Genomic DNA, 18,338 nt, shown 5'->3' with positions numbered 1-18,338 from the left:
CGTAAAATATTTGAATTCGGTTTGTTAATAATCGAGCAGATCTCGAGTTAGAGCTATTCGAATTCTTTATTGAATCGAGCTCATGCAGGCCGGCAAGGTACGTGGTCTTATTGAGTCTAGATTATTTTAGATTTTTTTAATATAAACATATTTTTATATAAATATTTAATTTTTTAATTATATTTATATTTTATATATTTAATCGAATTGAACTCGAGCCAAACCGATCATATTTTCGAGGTGAAATCGATCGAGTTTTTGAACCGAACTAATGACAATCAAACTTTTTGCGAGTTGAGTTTCGAGCTTGGAAATTAAGGCTCGGTGAAACTCGGGTACAGATAATTTTAATTTAATTCAAGAGAGCCTGATAGCGTGGGACTTGATTACGTTAGACACAATTGTAGGGAGCCGCGCAAAGTTATACAGCTACTGAGTTATGATCGGAATATAATACTCTGTCCCATAATATATGTTTTTCTTATTTTCTTTTTCATTGTATATAAAAAACATTGTTTTACATATTATTTTTAAACTTTTCCTTTTAAATTTTATTTTATTTACAATGTTTTTCTACTCCAAAGAAGAAAATTTTAAAAATAATTGTAAAGCTACACTTTTTATTCATCTTAAAAATATATGAAAAAGGTCAAAAATAGATATACGAAAAAAAAAAGTTACACAATAAGTATATTAAAACAATTATTTTTTATGAGCTAATATTTATTGGCGAAAATTTGTGTATATACAGAATCGTCATCATAACTTATTAGAATGAAATTAATTAGAATTTACTGTTTAATTTGTCACTGTGCTGTGCTCATGGACTTATCACATACAACAAATAATTTTTTTTGTGACAACATAGAAATCTCATATATTATTTATTATTTAAAGATAAAGAAAATACTCAAATACGGCATGGAGTCATCAACACATTTAGGAATATTTTTTAATTCCGTGGGCACACATTCTGGAACCTATCCACTTTTACATACACAATTTAGGTCATTAATATTCACTGTGCGGGATATATTTCTAGAGATATATTGATTTCAGATTTTAAATGATTGTTAATAATTTTTAGATTTTAAAATAATTCTGTTGATTTTAATTGTTCGCGAATTTTTATGAAATTGATCCAAAAAATTTGTACAATTTTGCATATTTTGTGGAGTTTTTCATAAATCCATCAAAATCTCGTGTATTTTGAAAAGATTTCAAAATATTAAAAATATACTAGTAAATCCATCAAAATCCGCAAATTTTTTAAATAAAAAAAATCATGGAGTTTTGAATACTATCAGATTTTGATGGATTATTTAAAATACAAATCGAATACCACCAAATTTTGATTGATTTTTCAAAATCTAAATTGAATACACTCAAATTTTAAAAGACTTTTGCAATTTTTGGTGAATATCTTTAGATTTAAAGAATTGTTTATAATCCAAATTGAAAATCACATAATTTTCAAAATTCATAAAAAACCCTTCAAAATACCAATTGAATACACTCCCCTTAATTTCAGCAAAAGATTAAAGGGGTGTATTCAATTGAGAATTTGAAGTATTGATAATAATTTAGGGATTTTACGAGATTTTCGTTGATTTTAAATGTTCGCGGATTTTGACGGAGTTGATTAAAAAATTTGCAGGGTCCTTGTGATTTTGTGAAATTTTTAGAAATACTTCAAAAACTCATGTATTGGTGAGATTTCAAAAAAATAAAATGTAGTACCAAATCCATTAAAATCCACATAATTTTCAAATAAAACAAAATTCATGAACTTTTGAATATCATCATGTTTCAGTGGAATTTTTCAAAATCTAAATTGAATATGCTAAGATTTTGATGGATTTTTTTTAAATCTAAATCAAATACACTCAGATTTTAATAGATTTTTTACAATTCAAATTAAATACCTCTAGATTTTTAAAAAAATTTCAAAATCTAAATTAATAATTCTGAACTTTAAAAATTCTTAAAATCTTTTAAAATCTTATTGAATACGCCCCTTACTCTAGCCTTTTTCTTATCGCTAAATAAGTATCGTATGTTGCTCGTAGTATACAGTTCGTTGTATTAGGAGTATAATTTAAAATGGAATTTCGTGCAAGAGGAATTATAATTACTCCAATGTATATACAAACGTAAGAAAGTAGAATAAAATAGGGAACAATATAAGAAGACTTTCTAAGCAGGTAGTCATGACGTACGCAATGATGATTTTTAGTGGGCATAATTAGCTTAGAGTGTACACACGAACCGTTCAACCGCATCTAACCGCTTAATCGCTGACAAGAACCGCATTTTGCAGATAATTGCGAAACGCGGGTTGATTATGGATTTAAATTTTAAAAACCGCTCATTCGCGGTTTGGATGCGGTTTTAAATTCTTGAAAATCGCAAAATCGCAACCGCAACTCGCAACTCGCAACATATATTTATAATAAAATATATTTCAAAAAATGTAGTTGATAGCATATAGATTAATAAATATATACATTTATTAACTAATATTAGATTAATGTTAACACTTCATTCATAAGATTCACAATCATTATAAAATATATAACCAAAATAAATAGAAAATATAATTAACATGTAATTTTATTTTTATCCGTTTCTTTTTTATTTTCTCTCACCTCCATATTTTTGTATGTTTTTAATATCTTGCTCCACACGGAGCATTAATTTGTATTTTGTTTTTGAATGTAAATTTATCACATAACTTAAACTTGAATTTATTAATATTCAGAATTTATTTTTTTGCAAATTATTAATTATTTTAAAAAAAGTGGTTGAACCGCAAACCGATCCGCAATAACCGTAAATTCGCAACCGCAATTGACGCGGTTAACCGCAACCGCATTTGCCAAATGCAGTTGCGAATGACAATTTTCTAAAACCGTTCTTCGCGGTTTAGTTCGACTTTTACCCCAAAACTGATCCGATCCGAACCGTGTACACCCTAAATTAGCATTATTGCCACCGCTATTCTTTGCTCTTTTCTTCACATGACCCCGTTATAGTGACAATATTCCCGTCCCCTCAGAATTTTACTCCAAAATAACTGATGATCCGTTTGGAAAACTGGGTTTATTTATAATTCTGTATTTGATCAAATAAATTGTTTGTTAATTTAGATTTCTTTTGAAATTCAGAACATTCAAATATTGGTATAAACATAAAAATTTAAAATTATAAATCAAATTATGTCATTTGAAATCTCTCATTTGAAATTAAATGTAAGTTTCCAAACGCCCTCTTGGCGTTTAAAAATTTACATTTTATTTCAAATGAGGGTTTCAAATGACATAATTTAGTTGTTATTTCAAATTTTCATATTTATACTAATATTTGAATTTTCTGGATTTCAAACGAAATCCAAATTCAAATTTCCAAACACTTTATTCGATCAAATCCATAATTTTCAATGAAATTCAGTCTCCCAAACGGACCATGTGTATTTTGAGCGTTTTTAATTCATTACATTTTTTTGATGTAATTTTTATATTTAAAATAATTTAAAAATTGAATTATTTTCAAATTTAATTATAATCCACTAACACTTAATTTTATACAATTTTGGTACTATATAGATTATTTTATTAGTAAAATATAAAAGATAATAAAATAATGAAATAGAAATGAAACAAATTTATTTTGTTAGAAGAGGACAAAAACTAATATTAGAATATACAAAAAAAAAATGAAAATTTAGTGCGAAAACAAAATGGTGTGAAGTAGGGTTGCAGATAGTCTTAGACTTAGACTTGCACATTATGGTGTATCATTTTGATTGACTACTCTCCCTACTTTTTTTACATGATTTTCTCTAGCATATATTTTAAAGGTATTATAAGGAATAATTCAATAATTTATTTCAAAATTTTCTTTTTTATATAAAAATTTCAATATTATATTTTTATTTAGAAAACAAAATTAAAAAAATTTAGATAATTATATTTCATAAGAATTTTGAAGTGCGTGTCAAACCAAGTCCCCCGATGTAAAGAACGGGGGACGAGTGAAGTATATTTTAATAATGATGCTCCTGTAAATATACATGCATAAAAACTAGATCAATTGAGATGGGCTAAATTTATATATATAAAAAAAATCGTGTTCGATATGTGTTCATGAAAATATGCTAAATTCTTATTTGATTTTAGTTAGATTCCAATTATTTACTTTTATAAAAATTTAAATTCCTACTAGCTTAATAATAATTTAAAATATAATATAATCTATAACCCGAATAAAACTAGTTAATACTTGAGTTATAGGTATTTTGAATTCCATGTCGATTATTAAAATTCGGCTCATCTTATCTTAAAACAGCTGTACGGTCCATATCTACATAACTGAATCTGAATGAACTGCTTCCATGTTCATACTGTACTGTCCCTAAAAATATTTTCTGTTTATGTTAAACATGTTTGTAAATGCACATTTTTTATCGTTAATATCTTTAATTTTGTATTAATATTAAATATATAAATTTTAATTTAAAGTACTTATAAATACGAATCCAACAAAATCACTCCTGACTATGTTTAATCTTATAGATTAAATATAAATTAGTAGTCAATCGATTATCATGAACAATGAAAAACTCAAAATAAAAATAAAAATTAGGACGGAGGAGTACTATAGAAGAAAATCTTGAATTTGCTACCTTCAATATAAACATATTTATTGAGAGAGTCAGAGAGGTGTGTATGCGTAATTTTTTTATTCGTCCTGGTCAACTTTGTGTTTTCTTTACTTTGACAACCAAGAAAAATCTCACTAAACGCCGGTACTTAATTTTTAATTTTCTCGTGCTGGGAAGTAAGTAGGAAGTTGCTAATATCGTCTGCAACCCGGAATATTAAAATAATATAATTTTGACAATTTTACTGTTAAAATTATCAAAATTATATTATTTATAAAATCAATTCCAACTCATTTACACTATATCTTACACTAAATGTATAAATAAAAATATGATATTCCTACTTTTTCAAAAAATAAATAACTAATTGGGATATAATAAAATATCAATGAAATATGATGGGGTGATAAGTTTGTTTTTGTTAATGAAAATAAGGGCATAATAAAAATATACACCAAATATATTATAAAAATTAAACCAAATATATTTTTAATATAAAATTTGATATAACTTAATAATATTATAATATCCGGTTGAAGTTGATTTTATACCAAAATTTACCCTATATTATTATAGGGTTATAATGTTCAATGGGAGTAGCGCTCGTTTGGGATTTCTTAAAAAATGTAACCTATGACTTAAAGTTGAAAAGTGTCATATAAGTGATATGTACATCGTAACTTATAAGTTATTTAATTGTTTGGATAATTTTACGTATAAGTTACTTATAATTTGTTGACGTGTTTGGTAAATTATAACTTATAAGTATATTTTTTTTAAAAAAATAAAATAAATGACAAATTATATGAATTATTAATTTTGATATCTGAATATAAAATAAAAATGAGAAAACTTAAAAACAAGGATAATTACATCGGTATAAAACTATACAATAGACATTATTGTCGGCTAAAATAAAATTATATTATTGATCTGACTAAAAAACAAACCTAACTATAATTATCCCGGATTAAAATAAAATAATATATAGTGTAACATCCCAATTCCATATCAATAAGATAAAAACTCATCATTATTTAAATAATTTTTGAAAAAGTAAATAAACTAATATAATAATTTAAATAAAAAATAAAAATAAAAAAGTGAAATATAAATAAAAAAAATAATATAAATAAATTAAAGTAAAGTGACATAGAAAGATTAGATAAGCAAATGTAAATAACAGACGGTATAATAAAAACTAAGAAAATGTGAAAATAAGAATGAGAATGAGAAAGTCAAAAAACCTAACTTTCATTTATCAAGCCAAATTACTGAAATAACCATGTTCGGCTTCTTCTGCCAAACGCACCCTCAGAATGTAAACTGGGCGTTTAGCCCATTTAATGTGAAAATGGCAGTACCCAAACATGTAGGTAGTCATGTACTCCGTTTCCATCCTCTAACCAACTAACAGGTTCTAATAGTTAAAATGAAGACAAAAAATCCTAAAATAATGTATCAAAATTCCAAGTACAACTGTAATTCAGAAAGAAGGACTGAAATAAGGAAATGATAGCATCCTAAGAACACAAATAAAAAAAATAAAGAGGTAATTTTCCAGAATGCTCCCCAACTCTCTAAACTGCTCCTAATATAATTTTTATCTTCCCAGCCACTACTTTTCTAACTGCTTCGCTTCTGTAACTGCACATTAACACCTTAACTACCCATACTCAGCTAACACACCCAACTAGACCTTTATTACACTTCACCACGCTTCCAAAATCCTTGTCCTCAAGGATTAAAATTAGGATACTGATATGCAATGGCTTGCGCATCCTCCCAACGTGCATCCTCTTGTATGGACTGTGGAGTGCGACCATTGTATTAGCCATTGAATCACAACGATATTATTCCGTTTTACCATTCGTCGATCCAACAAAGCAGTTGGATAGACCAGAAATTGTCCATCATCACTCATTCTTGGCAGTTGCGTAGTACTAACATAGGGAACACCCATCTTTTTCTTTAACAAGATGTATTTTAGTCCCAGGTGGCAAGTCTAACTTATAAGCTACGTTGCCAATTCGCTCCAAAATCTGGTAAGGACCATAAAACTTATGAGCCAACTTCAGGTGTTTGCGTGTGGCTAGAGAGAGTTGTCGATAAGGCTGCAATTTCAGAAAAACCCACTCTCAGTGCCGGAATTCCCGTTATGTCCCCTTGGTGTATGTATAAAACTTATACCTCTGATGGGCCTCGCTAATTGCTTCTTTCAAAATATGATTAATCGCTTCCGTTCTGGCCTGAAATTCTCCTACGGTGGCGATTGAGGTCGCTGGAGATTGAGGTAGATTCATAAGATTAGGCTTCACCCCATAAAATGCCTCAAATGAGCTCATATGAATAGCGCTATGGTAAGTGGAATTATACCACCACTCAGCTAGCAGTATCCACTTGAACCATTGTCTTGGTCTGTAACTCACCATGCCCCTCAAATATTGTTCGACGCATCGATTTAGCCGTTCGGTTTGTCCGTCGGTTTGTGGATGGTAGGACGTACTTAGTTGTAGCTTAGTACCTAGAATGCTGAACAATTTCTTCCAAAAGCAGCTTGTAAAAATATTATATCAATCAGAAGTTATAGTTTTCGGCAATCCATGTAGCCTGTAAATATTATCTAAGAATAATTGTGCTACCTGTGTCGTAGTGAAAGGATGAGACACCGCCAGAAACTGACCAGCCTTTGTAAATATGTCAACAATCACCAGTATGATATTTTTTCTGTGTGACAGAGCCAAACCCTCGATAAAATCCATCGAAATATCCTCCCATATCTGTAATGGTACGGGTAGAGGCTGTAACAGCCCGCTGGGATGACTATGTTCTCCTTTAATACGTTGACAAACATTACATTTTTTCAAGTAAGTTACCACATCATGTCGTATATGAGGTCAGAAAAAAAAATTGTGAAATTCTTCTGAAAGTTGCTTCTTGACCTGAATGTCCCCCAATACTACAATCATGTAACTCCAAAGTATCTTGTTCCCGATTACCCCTTTATTTCCAATACAAATGATCTCATTCTTCTTAATCAGCCCATTGTGAAAGATATAATCTTTGAACTGCAAGTCATTAGAAGCAACACACTGAATAGTATTTTGGGCTTCATTATCATTATCATAACTCTGACTTATCTCGTGAATCCATCCTTCTCTTTGATGGGATACAATACTCATAAATCCAGCAGCTGTTTCAGATTCTGGCATTCGAGATAAAACATCGGCAGCTAGGTTTTCTTTTCCCTTCTTATAAACAATTTCGTAATCAAGCCCAATAAGTTTAGCCATCCATCTTTGTTGCAACATTGTAGTAAGTTTTTGCTCGAGCAAGTACTTGAGACTTTGGTGATCCGTTCTAATTATAAAATGGTATCCCTGTAGGTATGCATTCCACTTCTGCGTTATAAGTACAATAGCCGGCAGCTCTTTCTCGTATGTAGAGAGTCCTTGATGTTTTTATGATAATCCCTTATTGATGTAAGATAAAGGCTTTCCATTCTGCATTAATACAACTCCAAGACCTGAACCACTTGCATCAGTTTCCACTATGAAAGGCTGAGTATAATCTGGAAGGGTCAAAACAGGACGTTACTCATTACTAGTTTTAATTGTTTAAAAGCCCCTTCTGCTTCCATGTTCCATTCAAATCCTCCTTTTTTAACAGCTTGGTAAGTGGCATGCTTATGCTCCCTTAATTCTATACAAACCTTCGATAGTAACCGGTAAATCCCAAAAATCTCTCAATTATTTTAGTGTTCGTGGTTGTGGTCATTCCACTACCGCTTTTACCTTTTTAGGATCCGTGGTTATTCCTTCCTCTGTGATGATGTGCCCTAGATACTCACCTATTTTTTACCAAAAAAACATTTACTTTTCTTAGCAAATAATTGATGGTCCTTCAATTTTTCAAGTACTTCCCTCAAGTGAATTAAATGATCTTCATAGGATTTGCTATACACCAAAATATCATCAAAGAATACTAAAACATTCTTCCGCAACTGATTGGAGAACACTTCATTCATCAAAAATGGAAAGTGAAGGGTTTTTAGCACATAAACGCAGAGAAAACGTAAATTTAAATCTTAAAAAAAAAACGAAACCCTCCGCAGGATCCATGCGAAAAATAATATTTAATTCGTAGTTCAATATGTTTACCTTAAGAAGCTTTACGTTAATGGAAAGATGGAGGTCTTTAACGGCGATCCAAAAACGATGAACGGAGATCCTTAGCAGCTGCTCCTCAAGTGTGAGTAATGTTCAGTGAACTTATTCTATAATAAGCACCTACATACTAGCTATAGTGTCACCACACAAATGTCTATGAGAACAGACATCCTTCATAATGAAGCAAGCATAGTATGTACCGATCTTTGCGGATTATTAATTACCAGTTAGTAATCCTACGACCAGGAACTATTTAAGTTTAGAGTTATCATCTTTTAGGTCTCATTATTATGATCTCATCACAATCCATAAAAAGCTTTACTCTAAACTGTGGTATATCTTATTTAAATATTTAAATAGATAGAGCCCGCAATAAAAACAAAATAAGCCTTTTATTAATATCAATGAAATCAAAACAGATTACATAAAAGTTATTCCTAAATCCTCATACATGATTGGACTTAGGACATATCTCTTTCAATCTCCCACTTGTACTAAAGCCAATCACTCTGGTATCTAATACCCATATTGTCTTTATGACGATCAAAGTGACTCTGAGAAAGTGGCTTTGTGAGTGGGTCTGCTACGTTGTTATGTGTGTCAACTCTCTCGACGTTGACATCTCCTCTTTCAACAATCTGAATAGCACCACCATTCAGAGTAAACACGTACCCTGACATGGATTTGCTATCACTTTCTGATTGAAAACTATAGTCAGTATAACCCTCTATTTTCAACTCAGATTCACCACCAAAAATAAGAAAAATGTCCTGAGTCCTTCGTAAGTACTTAAGGATATTTTTCACTGCTTTCCAGTAGTCTTCACCTGGATTGGACTGATATCTGCTCGTCACACTAATTGAATAAGCAACATCAGGCCTTGTACACAACATCGCGTACATGATAGATCCTATTGCTGAAGCATAAGGAATCTTACTCATACGCTCTCTTTCCTCAGGTGTCTTAGGAGATATTTTTTCGGAAAGGGACACTCCATGGATCATCGATATGAGACCTCTTTTGGAGTTTTCCATGCTAAACCTTTTAAGCACTTTCTGGATGTATGTACCCTGGGTAAGACCTATCATTCTTCTAGATCTATCTCTATAGATCTTCATACCGAGAATGTAGGATGCTTCTCCCAAGTCCTTCATGGTGAAGTTCTTTGATAGCCATACTTTGACTGATTGTAGCATCGGTATATCATATCCTATAAGAAGTATGTCATCCACATACAATACAAGAAATGTTACCGCGTTCCCACTAACCTTCTTGTAGACACATGGCTCATCTATTTTTTTGATAAAACCAAACTCTTGGATCGTCTCATCAAAACGGATGTTCCATCTACGAGAAGCTTGCCTTAAACCATATATGGTTTGCAGCAGCTTACACACTAGGTGTTCATTTCCCTTGGAAAGAAAACTCTCTGGCTGTGTCATATACACTTCCTCCTCAAGTTCCCCATTGAGGAAGGCCATTTCCACGTCCATTTTCCAGATCTTATAGTCGTAGTAAGCAGCAATCGCAACCAAAATCCGAATTGATTTTAACAGGGCTACAGGCGAAAAAGTTTCATCAAAGTCAATCCCTTGCCTTTGTTTGAATCCTTTTGCCACAAGTCTGGCCTTATAGGTCTCCATCTGGCCTTATAGGTCTCCACCTGGCCATCTGCTCCAATCTTTCTTTTGTATACCCACTTGCACCCAATAGGCTTAACACCTTCAGGCGCCTCAACCAGAGTCCATACTTGGTTGGTATACATAGATTCGATTTCGAATTTCATGGCACTATGCCATTTCTCTGAGTCAACACTACTCATAGCCTCATTATAGGTCACAGGGTCGTCATCATCAATGATTGACAACTCATTGTTATTCTCAATGACAAGGCCATAATACCTCTCAGGTTGGCGAGACACTCTCCCTGTCCTACGAATGGGCTGTTCCACAGAAGGTTGTTCAGTCTGAACAAGTGTTTCCACTTGATCCGTAGTAGTTTGTGCTTCTTGAACTTCATCAAGTTCAATTTTACTCCCACTGTTTCCTTCAAGGATAAACTCCTTTTTCCAGAAGGTAGCATGTCTGGAGACAAACACCCGATGATCGGTGTAACAGTAATACCCCAAAGTCTCTTTAGGATATCTCACAAAATTACATTTTACGGATCGAGATTCCAGCTTATCTGGGTCAACTTTCTTGACATAAGCTGGACATCCCCAAATCTTAACGTGTTTAAGACTCTGTTTCCTTTCTTTCCATATCTCATATGGTGTTTGAGGAACAGGTTTGGAAGGCACCTTATTCAGTAAATATGCTGAGGTTTCCAATGCATAACCCCATAGGAATACTGGAAGATTCGCATAGCTCATCATGGACCGAATCATGTCTAACAAAGTTCGATTTCTCCTTTCAGATACCCCATTTAACTGTGGAGTATATGGTGGAGTCCACTGGGAGACTATACCATTTTCTTTGAGATAATCTAGAAACTCTTCATTCAAGTATTCACCACCTCGATCTGATCGAAGAGTTATAATACTGTGTTTGGTTTGTTTCTCCACTTCATATTTATATTCTTTGAACTTTTCAAAGGCTTCAGACTTGTGTTTCATCAAATACACATATCCGAATCTAGATCTATCATCTATGAAAGTAATGAAGTACGAAAATCCACCCATGGCTTGCGTAGATATTGGTCCACATACATCTGTATGTACCAATCCTAGCAAATCTGCAGCCCTCTCTCTATGTCCACTAAATGGAGATTTGGTCATTTTACCCAATAGACAAGACTCGCATGTAGGATATGATTCAAAATCAAAGGGGTCAAGTAACCCTTCCTTATGCAATGTCCGCAGTCTATTTTCACTAATATGACCTAGCCTACAGTGCCATAAATAGGTCAGATTTTCATCATCTCGTTTTCTTTTATTAGTTTGTTCAATCTGAAGTAAATCATGCTCTACGTCACATACATACAGACCATTATTTAAAATGCCACGTCCAAAAAAACATTATCTCTAAGGATAGAACATTCATTATTCTTAATAATAAATGAAAAACCATCCACATCAAACATAGGAATAGAAACAATATTCCTCACAATAGAGGGAACGTAATAACAATTATTCAAAATAATAGTCTTGCCCGTAGGCATATGTAAACTAAATGATCCTACAGATATGGCCGCAACCCTTGCTCCATTGCCCATACGTAGAATCACCTCATCTTTTTCAAGAGTCCTACTTCCCTTTAGTCCTTACAATGAATTGCAAATATGAGAACCACAGGCGGTATCTAATACCCAGGTAGAAATTTGACCTAGTGACATATTAACTTCGATCATGAATATGCCTGAATCAGAAGCGGTAGTCTCACTACCCTTCTTCTTCAATTCTGCAAGGTAAACCTTGCAGTTCCTCTTCCAGTGCCCCAACTTGTTACAGTGAAAACAAAAAGCTAAATTAGGACCAGTCAACTTGTGAGCATCTAGTATGCTCCGGAGTGATAGTGCAGAAGACATGACGAATATAGTAAATCTGTAAATGATAAACACATAACAACACTTAGCAAATATTCAATTTCATTTCAAAACACTTTATGAATCGGGTCTTTATTCATAAGTGTCTCCCACTAGTTTATCTAATTTTTTCAACCCCCTAAGTGAAAATTAAACATTCATAATGCTAGTGGAAATAGGGATCCTACATTCCATCACACAACCTCGGCTGTGGCACGAAACGTCATGTGATGTTCAATAGGCAGACAACTCTTGTCAATTACATCTTATGTTATTCCCTAATATAAGTTTAGCCTCTTGAATAATTGAGTCACGGCTGTGGCACGACAAACTCAATATTCTAAGTCAAGTCTAACCCAACATTTCGTACAATTGAATCAGTCTCCAACGGCCCACGACTGTAGCACGTACCGACCTTTAGATTCTAATTCAATGTACACATCTCTATGTAATAGACAAGTATTTCTTATTTCAAAATCAAAGCCCTCGGCTGTAGCACGAAACGACAATGATTTAAAAATAAGAACCACTTTCTACCATGTTGGAAGGCTATGACCGACACAAGCCCGTTGTGTCATTGGCCAATTACTACTTGATATTATTTAATTTTCGAGGGATTATATTACGTTGTTAGGTCACACACACACACTGTAGAGGGGGTGAATACAGTGTATAGTACAATTAAATCGAACTTTAATAACTCAAGTAACAGAAAACAAACTTTATTGGAACAATAAACTCTGTTACAGTATGGAACTGTTCTCTCTCAGTGATGAACAAATATCACGAGAGCTGCTAGGGTTACAATAATTAATCTTCTCGATTGTGATAACACTTATAGTGTAAACCCTATGTCTGTGTTTATATACTACACAGTTACAAGATAATCGCTAATTGATATGGAATATAATTCTGCTTCCTAAAATATATCAATCAGATATCTTTTCTTCCAAGTATTCTATTCTTCATAGAATTCCTTCTTCATGCATATCTCTTCTAATGTTTATCTCGATCTTCTTTCCTTTAACCAGCTGACTTCCTTATCTGAACGTCCTTCAGTACTTAAGTTCTAATATCCATCTTCTGATGATTATCTCCTGATAATATATGTACTGATATCCTTAAGTCCTGACTTCTAGTAAGTACTAATTTATCCTGTTTAAGTAAGATCAGAAATCTAAACATAAATCACATTAGCCATGACATTATCAAATATATCTAACAATCTCCCCCAATTTGTAAATTAGCATAATATACAAGTTTAACAGATATTTGATGATGTCAAAAACATTAAGTACAAATGCATGAGAATTTGACTAGATAACTACAACTTACAGTCCTTAAAGCTTTACCAATCTTTAACTTCTGATAACAACTTCAGTCTGTATTCATATCAGAATTTAAGCAGTTGTAGATCTTGACTTGGCTTCATCTTCTGATGTCAGGAGTTGTTCTGAGATAGTTCTTCAACAAATATCTCTCTGCATATCTGAGTTCATCAATCATCCTCCTTTTAGCATCTTTAAGTTCTGCAGAATCTTCACCAGTTTGAAAGATTGCAGCCCTGAGATCATTAATTTTAGCTTTCCTTATGTCCTGATCCAGTCTGATCAAATATGCTTTATCAGACTCAAGATTGAATTCAACAGCCCTATAGCCCAGAAAGGTAGCTATAATCTTGGAAGTGTTGGGCTTCATCTCAACTATATCACCCTTGTGATTTATGTACTTTGGAAGATATGTGTTGTCAGACTTAACAGAATAAAGCCTTTTTTGTCTCTGAATCTGATTCTTCAAATAGTTTGCAGCACTTTCTGTTATTCTGTCATTCACTTTAAGTAAGAATAATACATGTTCCAGTTCTTCAAAATACTTCAGTGGAATGGCATTTTCCCTTATATGATAAACCCTACCATCTGTCATGAAGTACAACAAAATGTGTTCTTTCAAGTAGGTATGGTAAACCATTTGAACAGATTCCAGTTGATTCAATCTCTCAGGAGTTGCTCCAATACCTGGTTCACTTAAGGAAGTTAGATCATTGGTAGTGTTCTGTATTCTTCTTTCATCAACACTTCCCAATCCAGTTTTATCTCTTGCTTCATTTCCAGTAACCACTCTTGCTTCAAAACCACGTGCAGCAGTCTTCAAAGGCTGAGTCTGTTTGGCTTTAGTGAACCTGGTAGGAGTGTCTTTGATTTATCAGAACTAACTATCTCTTAACTCTGAATAACTTGAGCCATGTCAGAGGTTGTCTTAGAAACTTTTCTTAAAGTCAGAGCAAGATCAGCATCTTCATCAGTAATTTCTTCATTCACAGGAGACACATAAACCTTGATAGGTATGCGAAACCTCTACCTTGACTATGACCTCCACCTATTCCAGAGGTTCCTTGGTCATCTTTTTCATCATCCCTCCCCTTCAGTGTCTTATCAGTTTTGCATTTGGATTTAATTATTTTCTCCCCTTTTTTGGCATCAGCAGGTAACATAAGAGAGACAAGCAATTCCACTGAGGCTTAGATTTCATCAAGTTGAGATTGCTGAGAAGCTTGATTTTTCAAAATATCATCAATCTGAGATTGTTGTTTCTCTTGAGTCTTCTCAATATAAGCAACTCTGTCAAAGGTAGGTTGGAGGTATTTTTTCTTGTCAATTTTCTGAACTTGTTCTTGCTTGAGTAATTAATCCAGAATTTTATGTATTTCTGCATGAGTAGTTGAATGAAGACCTTGCAGATGTTTAGTACTCAATACAGTGACTCGAAGCTGTGTTTTGAAATCATCAGTAATTAACATCTCATCAGCTTTTGTCAAGTGCTCAGCAAGATTCTTTGCAGATGGAACACAGGTAACTGAGTTCCATTCCTTAGTCCACTCATGTCCTGCAGGAGTTTCACTCCAAGGCACTGGTGCATCTCTTGTAACAAACTTCTTAACTAATTCAGATTTAGGAACAGTTTGTTGAGGTGCATGTCCTGAAGGACCTGCTTCATCAGCATCTGCATTTGGAGCAGCATCACCAGTATCATCAGCATTTGCAGCATCAGAACTTACAGAATCAGCATCTTCAGATAAAACAACAGTATGAGAAGCAATTGAGGCTTTAGCATCATCCTCTAAGTGCTAATCTGGTTCCAAGTTCTGATCAACAACCATATTCTGATGCTCACCTAGAATCTGATCATCATCATCTAGATGCAGAGAAGGTGAAGTAGATAATTCTGGAGTTTGAGTAGCATCAGAGACATGTATTGTTGATGGATGAAGTGCTGTTGGAGCTTCTAAGTAAAATACCTCATGCACAACCAGGTTCTGAATATCAATTTCAGCACTTGTGCCTGGATCAACAGGAGATACAGTCTTTTGAACAGGAGACACAGATGGTGTTTTTGCCATTTCAGTAGCAGCTTTCTGAGGTGGAGTTAATGGAGAAGCAGTGGCTTCAGCAGATTCTGGTTCTTGTGAGATCAGAGATTCCTGATCCCCTTCCTTAGCTGCTGCTTCCTCATCATCTGAAACTGGCCTTTTAGCTCTCTGTTTCTTGTATCTCTTAGAAGGTGGGGATTCCTTGGGAGTTTCAGCAAAAGTCATTCTTCTAAGCCGTTTGAGAAGTTTAGATCCCCCAATTCCAGAATCCTTCTGAGAAGGAACTTTCTCAGCTTCTTTGACAACAGGTTCTGATATAAAAACCTGTTCCTCACTATCAGACTCATCTCTCAAAATAATCCTCCTTCTCTTCTGAGGTGTTTGAGGAACAGTCTTTGTCCTCTTTGGCTTGGAAGATGAAGGCTTCACAGTAGGTATTGAGGATGAAGGTTGAGCTATCTGTGAAGTTCAGAGATATGATTTGAGATATGTTCTGAGGGATGGTTGAGGTATAGATGGATGAGTGGTGTGTTCTGATGGTTGCTGTGGTGTTTGGGAGGTGGTGGTAGGTTGGACATCAGGATAAACAGATCTATAGGTTTGAGGATCAGAATTTACTAAGATCTGTTTTACAGACTGAGGAATCTGTAAAGGTCTAACCACCTTTTTCTTAAGGTCAGCATTTACCAGGTCATTAAAGGCTCGTTTTGCAATTTTGAATGGTGGAATTAAGGTGCTGGCTAGTTGAGGGGGATTAGTACAGCAAAAGTTATATATAAGCTGACAGAATTTAGCAAAATAAACTACATTTCTATATTCTGTCATCCTATCCCCTATGAAACCTATCACAACACTTGCAAAATCAAAATGAGTTTGCTTAATGATAGCATACCCGATGTGCTGACTCATTATATGAATGGTATCAAAGTTGGAACACTTATTCCCAAAAGCTTTAGTGATGCAGTCGAAAAAGAAGCTCCATTCTTTTTTGATATGAGCCCGTTTCAACTGCCCAAGCTTAGCCAAACTCTGCTCATACCCCAAACTGGCCATTAACTCCTGAAGAGCTGATTCCTCCGGGGTTGAAAAAGTACATCATTCTGGTAAATGGAGGGCCTTGCGAATTGTAGCAGGAGTTACCACATGTGTAGAATCATCCACTTCGAAAACAATACTGGGAGTACCATGTGTACCACTATTATCAAAGTGCCCAGTCCTCCAAAATGTCAGAACTTGTTGGCTTGAAAAGACTGAAGGTTGGGTCAATGCATACCCAATTTCACTGTATGCAAGAAGATCTTGCACAAAATGCAACTCAGATGGAGCTTCAGCATGATCGAGAAATACAGCATAGTTATTTGGAACAAACTTAGCTCCATCAATGATCAAATCCTTAGGTGCCATGAGAAAAATCGAAAATTAAGAGTTGCATATTAGGTGTTTGAGAAAATGTCTGTATGAAAAACCAACGTCAGGATATGAAAGAGAGTAAAAACAAAGAAAGAGAGATAAAGTGTAAAAGTAAATAAAAGATTGGAAAATCTTTTCTCTGTCTTACTTATACTTGAAAAAAAAATATAACCGTTGGACACCTGTCAGACATGCAGTAATAATGAATAGTTAATGGGCACGGGAAAACAGTAATCATTACTTACCCACTTGCATTTTTTCAAGAAAAACCGTTCAACTTACCCAGTAATTCCATTAATCGAGGTAAATCAGTTTTAATTCAAAATTGAAACTGTTCCCACTAATTCAATTATTTTTCACTGCAACACCAATATTCTGAGAAGAAATTCAAGTAAGAGAATGACCAAAATTAAATCAAGTAAATAAGTACTGATATTGTAAGATCAGAACTTAATTTAAATTAAAATATAATGGTCATCAGAATATGGATTTATCAGGATTTATCAGTGCATTTAAATTACAAACATCCCAGAGACAAAAACTTGCAAAAAGTAGAAATTCCATTAATATATTAAGAGAATACATTCATAAAATTTAAATTACATCAGAACTTTACAAGATTGTCCTAAGGTTCTAAACCTAATATCAACAGCCTTTGTCCTAGCTCAAGAAGCAGGGCAAGGCTGACGATGAAGAAAAATAGGAAGAAGAAAATAAATTATTTCTTCTTCCTACTCTCTACTAAAAGAATAGTGAGTCTGACGATTCGCTCTTGCTAGCGGAGAGCTTCCAGCCTTTCCTCCTCCAATCGCTCCAGATGGCGATGGTAGTCCATGTAAAAGAACAGGAGGTGGGTGAGAACCTCTTGGGGAACCGAGTCCCAAATCTCATCAGGAATGGCAGTGACGTGCCATTCCTGCTACCAGGCTTCACAGCTCAGCTCGATGTTGAATGTTTCATAGTTAAAAAACATGTTGTAGTTGACCATGGTTTTGTTTGTATGAAGAAAATGAAGGTGAGTTTGTGAGAGAAGAATTGATGTGTAGGCTGTTGCAAAGTGTTTGTTTATATAGGCAAGAGAATGCCAGGAGACGCAAGGAAATTTAATGCTGACAGGTAGAATTAATTCTACCTCGTCTCCCTAGACTTGGAAGATGAAAAACAGTCATTGGAAAGGTAAAACTAGGTTTAATGCGCACAAGAAACA

This window comes from Apium graveolens, chromosome 9 (genome assembly GCF_009905375.1).
Source record: "Apium graveolens cultivar Ventura chromosome 9, ASM990537v1, whole genome shotgun sequence".
In the NCBI taxonomy this organism is placed as follows: Eukaryota; Viridiplantae; Streptophyta; class Magnoliopsida; order Apiales; family Apiaceae; genus Apium; species Apium graveolens.
Note: the sequence above shows the minus strand (reverse complement) of the source record.